Source organism: Mauremys mutica, unplaced genomic scaffold (genome assembly GCF_020497125.1).
Source record: "Mauremys mutica isolate MM-2020 ecotype Southern unplaced genomic scaffold, ASM2049712v1 000055F_np12_subseq_13795000:13922392_obj, whole genome shotgun sequence".
In the NCBI taxonomy this organism is placed as follows: domain Eukaryota; kingdom Metazoa; phylum Chordata; order Testudines; family Geoemydidae; genus Mauremys; species Mauremys mutica.
The window spans coordinates 103,716-110,000 of record NW_025422820.1 but is presented as its reverse complement, the minus strand read 5'-3'; the positions used below and the strand labels follow the sequence as shown (position 1 = coordinate 110,000).

The 6,285-nt window shown below is 44.5% G+C and overlaps 1 long non-coding RNA gene across 2 annotated transcripts in view; it reads right to left on the bottom strand.

Moving 5' to 3' along the window:
* Window positions 1–878, bottom strand: part of LOC123356923 — a 1,641-nt gene extending 763 nt beyond the window's left edge. For both annotated transcript variants that reach the window (XR_006575456.1, XR_006575455.1), the window contains exons 1-2: window positions 691–878; window positions 142–214 (exon numbers count right to left, since the gene is read on the bottom strand). This is a non-coding gene — a long non-coding RNA (uncharacterized LOC123356923). The remainder of the gene's footprint in view (window positions 1–141; window positions 215–690) is intronic.
* Between the last annotated feature and the right edge of the window lie 5,407 nt (window positions 879–6,285).

The following is a 6,285-nucleotide window of genomic DNA, read 5'->3' as shown; positions in this document are numbered from 1 at the left end:
TACACCGTGACACCTTCTTTTACAGATTATCAATACTAGTATCCCAACATGTACATCCACATACATGCATCAGAAAGCGAACAAGACTTTAAAAGAACAGCACACGATACAAAACACAGAAAAATATAACCAGATACTCACTCTTTTTCCACCAGATGGGGCTTCACATCTATCCTTCTTTCACAAACTGCACCTCTTGAAGCCTCTTAAGGATCTGCAAACACAAAATAAGAATCCAACAAGGACTCAAAATCAAACCCACAGATGATGCAACAAATCCCACCCTATTTCTTCAACAAACCATCTACGGGAACACAGGAATCACCAGTCATGAAATTCCCTCACCCTTCCCTTGAACTGCAACTCTCAGTCCCATTACATATTTTCCACACACACCTCCCCACCGATACCCCTTCCCTGAGGAATATCAACACATCACACAATATATTCAAGGAAAACTACTCAACATTTTAGGGCAAACACGACAACACTCTCACTAACCCCCCACCTAGGTCCAACCTTCTTCTACAGAACAAGCAACAACTTAACCCAAATATTGTCTTCTCCATCTGTTGTCTCACACACAAAACTGGTGATGAACCCATTCATCATAAACCCACCTTATCTAACAGAAAAAAAAACACACTCCCATCAACAGGACTGCACTAAATGCTCTAACTTAACACTTACCTCATGGATGCAAACAGCTCCTCTGTGCCCACTGGCACCATATTTACAAGAACCCATGTAAACCAAACGGGGCACACTTGCTACAGCCCATTCCCTCAGTTCTGGACTCAAATACCCCTGTGGCACACAAACAATAAACACCAGATTATTGCTAATGCTCACAACACCACAATACCACACTCCCTTTGCTAAACTAACCTATTTGACACCCTGAAAGAGCCCCAGCACATTCCTACCTACAATGAAGCAGCAACCAACTACTTCTATACATTTAAAATCAACATGCAAAATACTCACATTTACACAGTACTCATGGCCCTTTCCCAACACTGACAGGGGCCCATCGGTAACTAGGATGCTCACATCCTCCTCAGAAAACCAACACCCAATAGAGGACAGACAAATAGGATAGTGGTGATCAGTGATGCAAACCCAGTGCCATTTATGAGAGAAGAAGGGAGAATGGAGCATCTCTAGTTACAGACAGGTCACTCTTCCATCAGTCAACTTCCTCCACAGAAAACTCCCACTCCCATTCAATGAGCTGCCTCATGAACCCATTACAAACAGGCAGGCTTCGGAGAACTCCCATCCCTACAGCCTCAACAGCACACATACTTTTTGACCATCAAATCCTCCAGCAGATACTTAACTTTGACAGCCACTCCCGATCGCCTTTTCCTTTGCACATGGGCCTTCACTCCCATACAGCAATGCAGTGACAGTCAAACAGATGTAGTCACAACCCTCCACAGAATGACACGACACGATACCAGATCTGCATGCGTCTGCAAATACAAACAAAGCTCAACTGCAAACCTACTCACAACATGCACAGCTACACAATTCAAAAGAGGACCTCAACTACATACTGCTTCCTGAAGAAGAGGAATATCTACTACAAATTACACCCCACACACACAGACAAGCACCCACCCACCCCAGACAGACACTCATCCACATATTACTGGCCCTCCCCACATCCCACCACAACAGCAGCCCTTCGCTAACTAGGATGCTCACATCCTCCTCAGAAAACCACAACCATGTAGAAGACGTATAAAGGCTGAAGTGGTGAACTGCCATGCAAACCCAGTACCACGTGAGAAAAAAGAACTGAGAACAGAGCATCTCTAGTTACAGATGGGTCACTCTCCCAGCAATCAACCTTCATCCATGGAAAACACAAACTCCCTCCCTCCATACAACAAGCTCCCACCAACCCCTTACATGCCCATTAAGAACAGACACAGTTTAGAGGACTCCCATCCATAAGCCTCAACATCTCAAATACTTCTGACCATAAAAGCCGTCAGCAAATACTTAACTTTGACAGCCACTGCCAATCTCAATATCTTCTTTTCCTTGCTACAGAGGCCTTCCCTCCCATACGTCAACATCTGTACAGCAGTGCAGTGACAGTCAAACAGATGTAGTCACAATCCTCCACAGAATGACACAACACGATACCAGATCTGGAGGCATCTGCAAATACAAACAAAGCTTAACTGAAAAACAAACTCACAAAGCACCCAACTACACGGTATGAAAGATGACCTCACCTCCATACTGCTTCCTGAAGATAAGGAATATCTACTACACATTACACTCTACTCAGAGAAGCACCCACCCACCCTACACACTCTCATCCACATATTGCTGGCCCTCCCCACCACGACAGGGGACCGTCACTAACTAGGATGCTCACATCCTCCTCAGAAAACCACAACCATGTAGAAGATGGAGAAAAGATGAAGTGGTGACCTATCATGCAAACCCAGTACCGTGTAAGAAGAAAGAACTGAGAACGGAGCATCGCTAATTACTGACAGGTCACTCTCGCAGCAATCGACTTTCCTCCAAGGAAAGTGCACACTCCCTCCATACAGTAAACTCCCTAATGCACTCATTAAGAATGGCCAGGGTGCAGAGGACTCCCATCCCTAAACAAGGCTCCTCAACGGCTCAAATACTTCTGACTATCAAACCATTCAGGAGATACTTAACTTTGACGGCCACTCCTGCTCTCAAGAAGGTCTTTTCCTTTCTCCAAGGGCCTTCGCTGCCATACATCAATAGCCATACAGCAATGTCATGACTGTCAAGGAGACGTAGTCACAACCCTCCATGGAATCAGATCCTGTACCAAGTAGTCTTGACACATCTGCAAATAAAAACAAATTTTGCCAGCAAACCTCAGTTATAAACTCGACTCACAAAGCTCCTAACTGCACAATATGAAAAATGACCACACCTACATACTGCTTCCTTGAGAAGGAACACCTACTACTAATTGCACCCCACCCCTCAGAGCACCCCACCCCAAACACTCATCCACACAGAAAATAGCTACACCTCTACACACTCATGCCCCTTCCCCTTTCCCTACACCACAGGGGCCTGTCACTAACTAGGATGCTCACATCCTCCTCAGAAAACCACAACCATGTAGAAAATGGAGAAAAGATTAAGTGGTGACCTATCATGCAAACCCAGTGCCGTGTAAGAAAAAAGAACTGAGAACGGAGCATCGCTAGTTACTGACAGGTCACTCTCGCAGCAATCGACTTTCCTCCAAGGAAAGTGCACACTCCCTCCATACAGTAAACTCCCTAATGCACCCATTAAGAATGGCCAGGGTGCAGAGGACTCCCATCCCTAAACAAGGCTCCTCAACGGCTCAAATACTTCTGACTATCAAACCATTCAGGAGATACTTAACTTTGACGGCCACTCCTGCTCTCAAGAAGGTCTTTTCCTTTCTCCAAGGGCCTTCGCTGCCATACATCAATAGCCATACAGCAATGTCATGACTGTCAAGGAGACGTAGTCACAACCCTCCATGGAATCAGATCCTGTACCACGTAGTCTTGACACATCTGCAAATAAAAACAAAGTTTGATAGCAATTCTCAGTTATAAACTCAACTCACAAAGCTCCTAACTGCACAATATGAAAAATGACCACACCTACATACTGCTTCCTTGAGAAGGAACACCTACTACTAATTGCACCCCACCCCTCAGAGCACCCCACCCCAAACACTCATCCACACAGAAAATAGCTACACCTCTACACACTCATGCCCCTCCCCCTTTCCCTGCACCACAGGGGCCTGTCGCTAACTAGGATGCTCACATCCTCCTCGGAAAACCACACCCATGTAGAGGAGAACACAATGATGAATTGGTGACCTGTCATGCAAACCCACTGCTGTGTAAGAGAGAGGAATTGAGAATGGAGCATCTCTAGTTAGAGACAGATCAAGCTGCCAGCAATCAATCAATCTCCATACAACAAGCACCCACCCACCACTCACAGGCCCATTAAGAATGGACAAACTTTAGGTAACTCCCATAACTAATGAAAGCACCTCAACATCACAAACGCTTCTGACCATCAAACCCTTTCGCATATACTGATGCTTGGAAATTGGACAGGAGCTCCCCCTCTCAACGTCCCCTTTGCCTCGGTAGACAGGCCTTCACTCCCATATGTTGAAATCACTCACAAACATACAGCACCAGCATGACAGTCAAAAATTAAAGGTTGTGAATATTTTTATGTCACAAGGCACCTTGGTACCAGATCTGGATATAGCTGCAAATATGAAGAAGGCTTATGACAAAATACACAAGGTTAAGACACAAAACTCTTACTAAATATTACAGTTTCCTCAGACCGGTCCCCACCTAACCCAAACAGAATACTGCAATTCTTCTACAACAGTCCAACACCACAGATGTGCCACTGGTACTGGATACAGGTGTTTAACAGATGCTCTATCAGAAACAACCCCCAATGTATTCCCTCCCAATGAAAATAAAAATCATAAATCAAACACACTATGAACAACCTGAAATGAAATAAAAACACATTACACAGCAATAAGACAAGGAAAACAGTACATTAACATGTCATCATTACCCTGTATCAATACTCACCATGACTAAAAACACCCATAGAAGCACCTATGCTCATCTCTTTGGACCACCACAAAGCTGAATGACTTCAGGTGACAATACACCAGCTTATATACTGCCTAAGCTCCACCCCCTCCATTTCCCAGCATGCCTTAGAAGCCAAAGGCAGCTATAAATACAGACTCACGTGCCACAGAAACTCTTTAGTTCATTTCTAGCTTGATAGCAGGAAGCACTGTTCCTCTTGATGTAGTGATCAACCTTTCGTCTTACAATGCGAATCTATAGAAGATTCAAACTCTATCACCAGGTAACACTATAATTACCATATTTCAGATTCCTAAAAAGAAAATGCTACCTGCAGAGAGTATGTGACTCCACGGTAGGTGCACTTGGGGGGTTGCTGAAAGAGGTATCTCAATTCCCCCAAATCAGACCCCCACACCTAAGAGAGCCCCATGCCCTAAAGAAGAGCACCTAAGTTACATACCTTTTGAATTTTTTTACTCATCCTACAGTGGGCCAGATCTTTGGCAGCATTTCAGTGGCAGCTCCTTCACTCGCTATCAGTCTTCGGCGGCATTTCAGTGATGGGTCCTTCAGTGCCACGGAAGACCAGGAGCAAGTGAACAGCCCGCCGCCAAAGTGCCGCCAAACATCCAGACCACCACTGGGTATTCAAATTGAGCCCCACACTTCCTAAAGCTGGCCCTGCTTGCCACCCATAGCATTGCACCACCAACAGGGCAAACTGAGGCTGCACAGCAGTAGGGACAGCAGGGGACAGCCAGAGGCTAGTTTCCCAAGCCAGGAGCTCAGGGGCTGGACAGGAGGGATCCACGGACCAGATGTGGCCAGCGGGCCGTAGTTTGTCCATCTCTGTCTTAAGGCAATGTCACCACCCTCAGCAGCATCACAGACATAAGGGTCGCATAGCATATTGCCACCCTTGCACCTCCACTGCTGCTGCAGCTTGTGCTACCTGGCACTCGTCATACAGCTCAAGGCTGACTTCATGCTGTCAAACAGGGGGCTGGAACTTGCCATAGCCCACAGCCCTCTGGCCGCTCATGGCTCACCAGAGGCAACATTTCATATTGAGGCAGTGAGGCAATTTTAATGATGATTCCAGGGGCTAGTTGAGCACCTGAAAACTCCAGGTTTCTTCCACATAATAATTTAAATAAATAATGTGGCTTTAACTGGACTTTGTATCTGTTTCAATTAAAGAATAAGGATTTAGCTGGCAGGAGTATTGTATCTATGTAAGTTTACACCAATCAGGAGATAAGACAGTCCCACTTCCAAGCATCAGGTTGTCAGTTCTGGAGCTTTAACAATTATATCAGAAACACAATTTTCATATTTTGTACACTAGCTTTAATACAGATATATACAAATTGAAAAAATAAACAAACTCTGCTTAATATCCACTTAACACACACTCTGCATTTACTGCCATTATCTAGTCAAAATTAAATAAATACTCTTTAGCACAGTGAAAAACCATTCACTAAAAAAAACATTATTAATGTGTTGTTTTCTCTTTTATTAAGAAAGGAAATTAATGTCTCTAAATATTTTTGCATTTATGTTTACCTATCAAAATCACGTACATGACTCACTAACATTTGATTCCATCATGGCTATTAGTATCATACATGGAACTACA